This window comes from Euprymna scolopes, chromosome 22 (assembly GCF_053919585.1).
Source record: "Euprymna scolopes isolate OS-2025 chromosome 22, ASM5391958v1, whole genome shotgun sequence".
NCBI lineage: Eukaryota > Metazoa > Mollusca > Cephalopoda > Sepiida > Sepiolidae > Euprymna > Euprymna scolopes.
In genome coordinates, this window is record NC_136503.1 from 104,304,247 (window position 1) to 104,316,746 (window position 12,500).

The window sequence follows — 12,500 nt, forward strand, 5'->3', positions numbered from 1 at the left end:
TGTGTGTATTTATATATATATGTGTGTATTTATATATATATTGTGTGTATGTGTGTGTATTTATATATATATTGTGTGTATGTGTGTGTATTTATATATTGTGTGTATGTGTGTATTTATATATATATTGTGTACGTGTGTATGTATTTATATATATAATATTGTGTGCGTATATATATATTATTGTGTGTGTGTATATATATATTATTGTGTGTGTGTGCATATATATATCTATATATATTGCGTGTGTGTGTACATATATTCTCACAATGGTAATTTGTTTGCGAGAAGCATTTGAAAAACTAAATCTACTATACAATGATATTTTTTGTTCTAAAAATTTGAAGTAAACCAGATAGCAAATATCTTAGAAGGCACATCGTAAGATTGCCAGTAAAATAAACATATCTTCTGGCACCAATTTCTGAACCTACAGACTTGTCATAGTTCATGTTTGCCTCTGTAACCATTTGACAAATCTAATCGCTGTACGACTTGTCACAAACACTGTCACGTCACATCAGCATCAGCAGAGTAATATGATTATTATGTATATTGCTAGAAGAGGGTAAAAATATCTCTAAAAATCATTTTATGAATTCTTATCGATCGTCTTTTTATATTTATTGATTTGCAAATCGAAGAAACCTGCATTGCTATTTAGTTGCCTGCCCAGGTCGATTTTCAAAGCGAGAACAATCCAACTCCTCCAAAAGGAGCACTTTGCATTAGAACCAAAATAAAAATTACCTCAGTCTAGAAGGACTTCTCCATTTTTCTTATCAGTTTCTTAAAGCTGAGGATGGAGCTTCCTACCGAATTCTAAACATTCACCCGTTAACGCAGATATTCTAACCAAGATATCTTTTTAAGATTCTGACCGTCCTTTTAAGCACAATTGTCTGAATCTCTCTTGCACTTGGTTTACCGGGTATATTTGCCAGGTAGTTTTTGAAATTCATTTTCATGAGTTAAGTTGCTCCTATAATTATTGTAATAGAGATCTTCCTAAGATTTCAGTTTCTTTTCATGCCATATATAAGACCTTGGTGTGTCATTATCCTTAAATTTTCAAAGAATTACATTTCCCAAATAATTAAATTTTCCCTCTCGGCTCTGTTTAACCCAGCATCATTAATCAACAAGTATTTGTTGACACCTAATTTAAAGACAACCATGTTGTACTTTACAGGAAAACAGTCCTGTGTCATTGTGTCCCGCAGATAAGTTTATAATGTTATTACGATTTCAGAGAAAAAGAAGGAAGGGTTTGGGGAGAATCAAATGACAAATACGTTCCTGCACCTTGTCAGTGCCCCCATTCAGTCTCGGAAGACAAAGGATACTTCCTGTAGGGGCAACTGTGCATATAATTGTGTGGCAAGTGTTGCGTAATCTACAACCACACCTCTCCTGAATCAGCACAGCTTGAGCCCACTGGCAAGGAAAACAATGCCAAGATAAGCGGAGAGCACATACAGCACATGGAAGTCCCAAATGGTCACCCATCTTGTACTGGCCAAGCTCATCGTTGCTTAACTTCAGTGATCTGACCTTATCAAGAACCCCCCAATGGAACATTGATTCCTCAGTCTAAATATGACAACAATAACCCATACATGGTTTGGTTGGTTGGTTGTTTTTGTTTTACGGCATATCAACCTTTTTCCGGTTATTTAATGCCGAATCTAGTTATTTTGAGGAACGAGTTTTAATGGAGTATATATATATTTTTTTTAAGTCAGATTCTATTTAACCCATAGTTGGGACCCTAACAGGTACTACCACTCCGGGTCAGAGTGGACCTGGGAGCAATGGCAATTAAAGGGTGGCTCCACACTCCCCAAGGCCCGCAAGGTGGGGCCTCACCATCGGATATAGTTTTAGGTCATATCCAGGACCATACATGGTTTGATCGTAGATGGAGAATAACCGAAGGTGTGAGAATACAGTGTGTGTGTGTGTGTGTGTGTGTGTGTGCAAAATGGAAATGCATAAATACACCAACTTCTCTAATTTTATATGGTTTTTATGTGTTCTACTTTAGAACAACATTTTGGAAGTAAAAAATATACATTTTTAAACGTTCTTATATACAGATTGCTTATAAAATAAGATCGTGTTTACATTTATAAGTCAACGCCATGTTTAATCTGAACAGAACGAATAAAAAAAAAACTTTGTTTTTCTTTTGCGCACGATTATGGCATATTTTTGGACTTTCCTTCCGATGAGTCATTCGCCCTGTTGGCAGAGCCCCAAATTCGCTGGTTACAACTAGAGATGGGACGATTTCCCATATTTTTCCCCCATTCTGATACAATTTCTGATTCCGATTCTTTTTAAATCTCTAAAAAATATTTTTTTTTTTTACATAGGCATCACCACTTATCAAGGCTCAAGGACCACTCGAGTATAAGTGTTAAGAGTGTACAGTAGTCAATTGGACAATATAGTAACCATTAGTAATGGAAATTCGGTAAATTTGTTAACTTAAGTGGAACGGCTCATCAAGAACTTGTTTACGTTGGACTTGAAGACAATCAGATTGTAGTCAGCTGGAAAGTAGGAAAACGGAAGAGTTCTACAGGCGTGCAGTTCTAAGAAAGAGGCTTTGTTCGTGGAATCTACGTTTAGGTTTAGGCACAGATAAAGAGTGGGGGGAATTATTGATAGTGTTTTCTGCTAGACGAGTGTTTCTTGTGAAAGTTTGGCGAGGGGGGGCACCACAGATTGAAGCTCAGTCGAGCACTTGTCATGAAAATAGCGACAAAGCAGAGACAAACTCGCAACATCTCTTCTACGAGATAGAGGTTGCAGGGAAGAGAAAAGGACATCTACCAAGCTACGAAGTCTATTTTGAACTCTATTAAGGCAGGACAAGTCCTTTCTAGGAGCTCCTGCCCAGATGTGGCAACAGTACTCCATCCTTGGACGTACCTGGCTCTTATATAGATAGAGAATTGCATCAGCAGTGACATATAAAGTTATTTTTTATTATTATTTGAATGTGAAAACCTGTTAAATGTGCAGATATTTTCTCAGACGTCAAAACAAACGCGTGTGTGTGGGGTGGGGGTAATCTATAGATTTGTTTTACCGGTATTTAAAATCAATAAATATTTATTTTCTCATTACTATTGAAGGAAATCAAATAAAAAAGATACAATTAAATGAAGCATTTTTGGCATCAGAAAACGGGCACAAATTTTTCCAATACCGATACCCCATTTTTTCCGATTCCAATTAATCGTCTCAGCACTGTTTGCAACTCTGTGCAAAGAAGTAAAACGAAAATTAGGATACTTGTTTTTCAAATTATTTTCAATTATTAATTTGGTCTGAGAATGAATTTTTGGTCCCCCGACAAAAGAAGGGTGCACCTGTAAATTCACCCTCGTCCGTTCGTCTGTCCACACTTTTCTCAATAACTACGCTTTGGAATTTTTTGAAATTTTGCACAAACATTAAACATGATATGAGTAAAAAAAGTAACAGAACGGATTTTCCGGGAAAACTCTGGTTGTCCCTCTAGAGGTGCCTTTCGGGGTAAAATGGCTAAAATTGACACTTTTTTTGCTTATTAAAAAAAATTGATGCCTTGGATTCTTATAAAACTTTCTGAAAAGTCGTAACGAACTGATTTCTATATAATTTTGTTTGTCGAACTCTTGGGTGTGCCCCAGGGGCTCTTCTAGGGCTAATAAAAATACTCCATTTTTGGGACTATTTTATCATATCTGTCCAAAATTTTCTGTGTATGCCTACTTAGTGTTTTGCATGGTGCTGAACTCAAATTTAAATATGTTAAGACCTTGGGGACTTTGGGGACTAAATAGGGGTTGGGGGACAGATAAAGAGTGGCGGGAAATTATTGATAGTGGTTTCAGTTAGATGAGTGTTTTTCGTGAAATTTAAACAAAATTCTCCAATGGACTGAGATTTTTCCCCTGGACCCAAAATCAACAGATTAGACAATTCTTGTAATGACCTGGTCCCTGTGGTGTAGTGCTGGTTCTGTGCAGTTCTAGGAGGTCACCATCCCAAGCTTTACCTTCTTTCTTTGAGAAAAGGTCAATTTATTGCTGATAGCTGGGGAGTGCTGATGGAATCTTTTTCAGGGTTAGTGCTCCTCCTCTGGAGTGCTGACTTTTCAATTCCACTTTCTGACTGTAGTGTCACATTTTTGTCTTCAATCAGCATTCTGTCTTCGATCAGTAAAGGAGAAATCTTTCTAGACAGAGGCAATTTAAAAAATTTTTAATTTTCTCTCAATCCAACGTGCCCCTCTTTGGTTCATGAACAGGATTCTATACATTAAAAAAATGAGCCTTGTCTCTAAACCAGCTAGAAAATATGCAAATAGAATGAAACATGATTAATAACACCCTTAACTAAATCACTCCCCTTTAAAATGAGATTAAAAAAAGAAGAAAAATCCAGAAGAATTATTTTCGAATTTAAACAGAAGGATCAATTTTGTATATAAATAAAAAAATTTTTTTGCCTAAATCCGACTGGAAAACTCATAAAATTACACATAATCGCTTAAAAAGTTGGTAGGCACTACAAAAACAAACAGATGCACAACATATATCTATCTATATATTAATACGAGATAGCATGAATGTTATTTTCTGTTTCACGCTTACATCCGGGTGGTTTAATTGTTATGTACTTCCATTTCTTGTAATAAATAATTTTACCAAGAATTCATAAATTTTGGTTTCAGTTTCGATTACAGCTAATGGCACTTAAGTCATCTTTTTTTCTTTTTTTTTTTTTTGTCATAAATAATTGGGTTTGTATTACTGTACACATAGATTCGAAAAAGTTGTCAAAAAACAAATATATAACAAATAAATGTTATCAAAGGCAAGATAAGTTACTTTTCTACCTAACTGGATATATTTTTCGTGTTTTTTTTTTTCAATCTAACATGTTTATTCAGCTCGAAAAGCATACAGTGTTTATCGATGTATTGGAAAATTCAAAATGGCGCCCGAGTCTCTCTTTAACACGGTAAGTTCAGAAAAAGATGTTATAAATAATAAACTAGACAAAATACTGTTAGAAATTCGTTCAATATATATTACCATGACATAGGTTGACATATATTCGGTGTTTTTTTAATAGTATTTTGTCTAGTTTATTATTTATAACACCTTTTCCCAAACTTACCGTGTTAAAGAGAGTGTCGGGCACCATTTTGAATTTTCCAATACATCGGTAAACACTGCATGTTTTTCGAGCTGAATAAACATGTTACATCGAAAAAAAAAAACACAAAAAATGTATCCAGTTAGGTAGAAAAGTAACTTATCTTGCCTTTGATAACATTTATTTGTTATATTTTTGTTTTTTGACTACTTTTTCGAATCTATGTGTACAGTAATACAAACCCAAATAATTTTACGAAGAATTCCTCATACGTTTTGGTTTCAGTTTCGATTATAGCTAATAGCACTCCAATAATCTATTTTCTTAAAAATAATTTTATAAAGAATTCTTCATAAGTCTTGGTTTTGGTTTCGATTATAGCTGAAGAAACTAAAGTTGTATTCATAAGTTTGGGATTCGGTTTCGATTCGAGCTGATGAACCTAAGTCATATATATTATTTTTGAAATCGCAACTTTATAATATATAAAACTATAAAGTAACTTTTTATTATAGTCATGAAATTTCTCAAGTCTTCCATAAAAGTTGACAGTACAAGGGAGATAACTCAATGTGTCTTATGTATTCTTTTTTAACTTGTCAAGTTGCTCTGATTTTTTTTCTTCAAATTAGTAAAACCTGTACTTAGACCTAAACCAGTTGTGCCTAGGCGTGTACAATATACACAATACAAACTATCCCCTCCCCCACCGTACATGGCATTCCTCCCTTTCATCACCGACTCTTGAAACATTTTGCATAGGAAAAGAAAACTCCGGGGTGGGGTAATCACTAAAAAAATTTTTTTTTTTTTTTTGTCTTTTTTTTTTTTTTTGTCTTAACTTTTAACATTTTGTAGTATTTATCTATATTTTTCTATTTTTTTTTTTATGTATCGAGTAGGTTTTGAGATTTTTATTCTTTCTGTAAGTTTTCATAACTTTTAGACGAGGACCCAAATATTTTTTTCTCTCTCCCATCTAGATTTTTACCCCAATTAGAAACTGGCCTATTTGTTTTAGGTTTCAAACAAGCCGGAAATCAGTGGGTGGTCTATTATTTCGAAAGGGTTAGGAGGGTCTCACTAACACCTTTGTCCTGTTTTTTTTTTTTTTTTGTTTTTTTTCCCCCACTCCACAATAAAATGAAATTATCTATATATCTATAAAAGTGAAATTGTCAATTTTCAGTCTACAGACGCGAGATTTGACATAAGAGGTGTTGAGATTTGGGAAAATCTTTTTAATCGGTTTTTGGCTAGAAATTTGGCTGTCAAAAGGTCAAAATTCAACGATTTGACGTTTGAAAACTCTATAAAACTCCTCTGCCAATTTTGGGTCTAAACACTTGAAATTTTATATGTCGGTTTTTTGGGCATGGATCAAACTTTTTAATTTGATTTGAGCCCAAAACAAATGTTAAGGTATCAAAATTGGGGTCAGTTTTAAAGAAATTGACCTCTCAGCCAATTTTTGGTCTGAAGATTTGAAATTTTATATAAAGGGTATTCAGACATGCAGAAAGCTTTTTAATCAGTTTTGGGGCAAAAATTTGGCTACGAAGAGGTCAAAGTTGAAAGAGTTGACGTTTGCAGACTCTACCAAACTCCTCTGCCAATTTTGGGTCTAAACACTTGAAATTTTAGATGTAGATTACCTGGACATGAGTCGAACTTTCGATTTTATATATATATATATATATATATATATGCACATAAAGTTATGAACAGTACATAGGGGCTGAACTGCTGGTTTTTAATTAAAAAAAATTTATATATTAAAACACATTAAAATACATATAAAATATATTAAAAAAACACATTAAAATACATAAAATATATTTAAAAAACATTAAAATACATATAAAATATAATAAAAAAATATTAAAATATATTTAAAAAACGATATAAGGATCTTAAGTAGGACGACCTCCTAGAGTGAATGCGGTATTATGGTGATTGAAGATTCTAGTTAAGAAATATTAGGTACAGTAACTTTTGAATGGTCTTGACCTAATTTGTTTTGAGGAATGTATATTTGTTTAAACCAGGGGTTCTCAACCAGGGTCCACATGGACCGTAGGGGTCCACAGAATTATTATTATATCTTATTATCATAATTATTATAGTTGTTGCAGAATACTTTGTTTGCATTAAATTAGTTTTCATTTAAAAATAAAGCTTAATTATATAATATTTCTTTGATTATTAAAACCTCAAAATTTATATTAGTGAAAAATAGAAGATTGTCTTATGACCAATAGTTATGAAGGGGTCCACCAAGATAAAAAGAAGAGAAAAGGGGTCCATGAGTAAAAAAAAAAAGGTTGAGAACCACTGGAAACGAATAAACTTTTCAAACATTAAAGACTCTTGCTAGGAATTTGATTTGATTTGAGCCCAAAACAAATGTTAAGGTGTCAAAATTGGGGTCAGTTTTAAAGAAATTGACCTCTCAGCCAATTTTTGGTCTGAAGATTTGAAATTTTATATAAAGGGTATTCAGACATGCAGAAAGCTTTTTAATCAGTTTTGGGGCAAAAATTTGGCTACGAAGAGGTCAAAGTTGAAAGAGTTGACGTTTGCAGACTCTACCAAACTCCTCTGCCAATTTTGGGTCTAAACACTTGAAATTTTAGATGTAGATTACCTGGACATGAGTCGAACTTTCTTTCAAAGGAATAGGTTAGACAGTTATAAGGTACAGTGTCACGGATAACCATAGATTCCAACACACAAGCACACACTTTCAAATGGCCTTGTGTTTAAATTTATTTTAATATCCCGAGCCTTCCAAATTGTTATCAGGGGTAAGGTTTATGATCGCTGTAGAAGTGGTGTGATTCAAACAGTGGTAAAAACAAAATTGAAAATAATAGCCAGCCTTATCTATAAACAACTGAAATACTATTACGTTAGGGGGTTCTGTATCTGAACAGTCATTAAATTTGTAAAATCTTGAATGATTCATGATTAAAGCAAGGAACCTCATATCCGTATGAGAATTTTTTTCTAGTGGAAAAATCGAATTCTAGAGAACTAAAGATATGTCTTATATCTTGTGTGATTTCTCTTAGTTAAATAGATCCCGCTTTACGCATTACAAACATGCAGTTCAGTAAACATGCAATCGACTTGTGCATATTTTTACCATCATTTAGCATGTGAAACCTACTTCAAATATTTGATCCGATTATAACAATTCTTATGAAAATATTTACCTTTTATTTTCAAATAAATTTGTTGATATACAATCAACATTGTAAAAAATAAAACGAAAAGTATTAAGATTATTGCTTAATCTGTTTTAGAGTTGGGGTTTTAATCCAAGTTAATTCCCAGGATTTAATCGCTCCTCTGCCATGACACCTTTTCAAGTCGATTCGAACGTGACTTTGCAGAGAATATTAAATTCATCAATCTTCTCGCAATGATTGTACATTGTTATTCCTATTAACTTGCCTCTCCATGAGGGCAGAGTTGGACAACATCCATCGTAAGAGATGGCCTATCAGCTGGAAAATGACATCATTGCTGAGGTCCTAGCAAGCAAAATATGTGGAACACTTAGACTGTCGATAATGAGTAGAAATTTTGACAGAAAGCGTTAGAAAACTTCACAATTGGATTTAAGAACAAAGATGATTTATACTGGAACTCATCCAATATTAATAATAAAAAAGATTTGAAATGGGAGGAAGTTGTTTGTTTATGCGTTAAAAACAATTGAACATTTCGTTGAATTATGGTTTTTTTTATTTACTTATAAATTACATTAAAAAAAGAAAATAAAGGAACACGATTTGATTTGTAGTGAGACAAGTTTATTCATTATAAATAAATAAAAATTATGTATGTGAGATTACGTATGTTTGAAGCAGAAGACAATCAAATGTTGCAAAATATGAAATATGAATTAAGGCAAAAAACAAATATTAAAATTAAACAATATTTTTTAATCAAAATGAACAATAAATATTTTTTAAATCAAAATGAACAATAAATATTTTTTAAATCAAAATGAACAATAAATATTTTTAAAATCAAAATGAACAATAAATATTTTTTAATCAAAATGAACAATAAATATTTTTTAATCAAAATGAACAAGAAATATTTTTAAAATCAAAATGAACAATAAATATTTTTTAATCAAAATGAACAATAAATATTTTTTAATCAAAATGAACAATAAATATTTTTTAAATCAAAATGAACAATAAATATTTTTTAATCAAAATGAACAATAAATATTTTTTAATCCAAATGAACAATAAATATTTTTTAATCCAAATGAACAATAAATATTTTTTAATCCAAATGAACAATAAATATTTTTTAATCCAAATGAACAATAAATATTTTTTAATCCAAATGAACAATAAATATTTTTTAATCCAAATGAACAATAAATATTTTTTAATCCAAATGAACAATAAATATTTTTAAAAATCCAAATGAACAATAAATATTTTTAAAATCAAAATGGACAATAATATTTTTAAAATCAAAATGAACAATAAATATTTTTTAATCAAAATGAACAATAAATATTTTTTAATCAAAATGAACAATAAATATTTTTTAATCCAAATGAACAATAAATATTTTTTAAATCAAAATGAACAATAAATATTTTTTAATCAAAATGAACAATAAATATTTTTTAAATCAAAATGAACAATAAATATTTTTTAATCAAAATGAACAATAAATATTTTTTAATCAAAATGAACAATAAATATTTTTAAAATCAAAATGAACAATAAATATTTTTTAATCAAAATGAACAATAAATATTTTTTAATCAAAATGAACAATAAATATTTTTAAAATCAAAATGAACAATAAATATTTTTTAATCAAAATGAACAATAAATATTTTTTAATCAAAATGAACAATAAATATTTTTTAATCAAAATGAACAATAAATATTTTTTAATCCAAATGAACAATAAATATTTTTTAATCCAAATGAACAATAAATATTTTTTAATCCAAATGAACAATAAATATTTTTTAATCCAAATGAACAATAAATATTTTTTAATCCAAATGAACAATAAATATTTTTTAATCCAAATGAACAATAAATATTTTTTAATCCAAATGAACAATAAATATTTTTTAATCCAAATGAACAATAAATATTTTTAAAAATCCAAATGAACAATAAATATTTTTAAAATCAAAATGGACAATAATATTTTTTAATCAAAATGAACAAATATTTTTTAATCCAAATGAACAATAAATATTTTTAAAAATCCAAATGAACAATAAATATTTTTAAAATCAAAATGGACAATAATATTTTTTAATCAAAATGAACAAATATTTTTTAATCCAAATGAACAATAAATATTTTTTAATCCAAATGAACAATATTTTTTAATCCAAATGAACAATAAATATTTTTTAAATCCAAATGAACAATAAATATTTTTTAAATCCAAATGAACAATATTTTTTAATCCAAATGAACAATATTTTTTAACCCAAATGAACAATAAATATTTTTTAATCCAAATGAACAAATATTTTTAAAATCCAAATGAACAATAAATATTTTTTAATCCAAATGAACAAATATTTTTAAAATCAAAATGGACAATAAATATTTTTAAAATCAAAATGGACAATAATATTTTTAAAATCAAAATGGACAATAAATATTTTTAAAATCAAAATGAACAATAAATATTTTTTAAATCCAAATGAACAATATTTTTTAATCCAAATGAACAATATTTTTTAATCCAAATGAACAATAAATATTTTTTAATCCAAATGAACAAATATTTTTAAAATCCAAATGAACAATAAATATTTTTTAATCCAAATGAACAATAAATATTTTTTAAATCCAAATGAACAATAAATATTTTTTAAATCCAAATGAACAATATTTTTTAATCCAAATGAACAATATTTTTTAATCCAAATGAACAATAAATATTTTTTAATCCAAATGAACAAATATTTTTAAAATCAAAATGGACAATAAATATTTTTAAAATCAAAATGGACAATAAATATTTTTAAAATCAAAATGGACAATAAATATTTTTAAAATCAAAATGAACAATAAATATTTTTAAAATCAGAATGAACAATAAATATTTTTAAAATCAGAATGAACAATAAATATTTTTAAAATCAAAATGGACAATAAATATTTTTAAAATAAAAATGGACAATAAATATTTTAAAAATAAAAATGGACAATAAATATTTTTAAAATCAAAATGGACAATAAATATTTTTAAAATCAAAATGGACAATAAATATTTTTAAAATCAAAATGAACAATAAATATTTTTAAAATAAAAATGAACAATAAATATTTTTAAAATCAAAATTGAAAACTGATGATGGATTAGTTTAACAGAAAATTTCATATTTTGCAATTTTCATTTACCAAGTGACTTCCACCATTTTTTATTTTTGCCTGCTATTAGTCAAAATAGCCGAATTTCTTGATTTTTCTCTGAAAAAAAAAAGGTTCATATTTAACTTGGTATGAGATTTTTATTCAATAATATTAATTCTTGATAACGTTTATTTATATACTGCCAAATGACAATTTATTCATTGAAAAAAGTTAAAACCAGTTTCATTTGAAAGGAAATGATTAATTATTATGAGTGAAAAAATTAGACTTTTTTTATTTCTTTTTTACGAACGTCTGAACGTAAATTTTCGAATTGATTAAATCCGGCAAAACTTACGTTAAAACTAGCATGGCTACCCAGCGTTGCCCGAAAGGAGAGAGTTAGTTGGTATGGTAAGGCTATTGAGCAACCAACCCCCAGCTCTAAAAAAGAAAAGAAAAATAAATGGACTTTTGTTTCAATCAAAATAGCAGTGAGTACCCATGCAAGTGCAAAAGAAAAAAAAATAGTCGCAGTAGCAAGCTCAAACCTGTGACGCGAAAGATGAAAAGGAAGTGAAAAAAGCTAACACATTAGCCATCTTTTCCTCCTTCACGGTACGGGTTCGAGCCTGCCTGCCTAGTACCACTTTTTTTTTTTTTTTTTTTTTTTTTTTTTTTTTTTTTTTTTTTTGCTCAGCACACGCCTCTAAACACCCGGGCGACGCCGGGCACCCAGGCTAGTTAATTAATAAATACTGAAAATTTCATTTAAATTGGTTGATTTCCTGAATTTTGATAAATTTTTAAGTGAAAACGGGGGGTCAAAATGTTGATACATTTTGGGCATCGATCATTCATTTTGCATGTACCTAACATTAAAAACTCATTTTTATTATGGAGATGATATTTTGTAACTATTCTGTACTTTCAGCTAACAGTTTAATGAACAAAAGATACCGTAAAAAT

The 12,500-nt window shown here is 29.2% G+C and overlaps 1 protein-coding gene and 1 long non-coding RNA gene across 21 annotated transcripts in view; one reads left to right on the forward strand and one right to left on the reverse strand.

Moving 5' to 3' along the window:
• Positions 1-12,500, forward strand: part of LOC145243611 (tumor protein D54-like) — a 298,992-nt gene that overhangs the window by 148,041 nt on the left and 138,451 nt on the right. The window lies entirely within an intron of this gene.
• LOC145243617 (uncharacterized) overlaps positions 11,525-12,500 on the reverse strand; it is a 1,240-nt gene continuing 264 nt past the window's right edge. Inside the window, exons 2-3 of the long non-coding RNA XR_013862918.1 lie at positions 11,890-11,975; positions 11,525-11,648 (exon numbers count right to left, since the gene is read on the reverse strand). This is a non-coding gene — a long non-coding RNA (uncharacterized LOC145243617). The remainder of the gene's footprint in view (positions 11,649-11,889; positions 11,976-12,500) is intronic.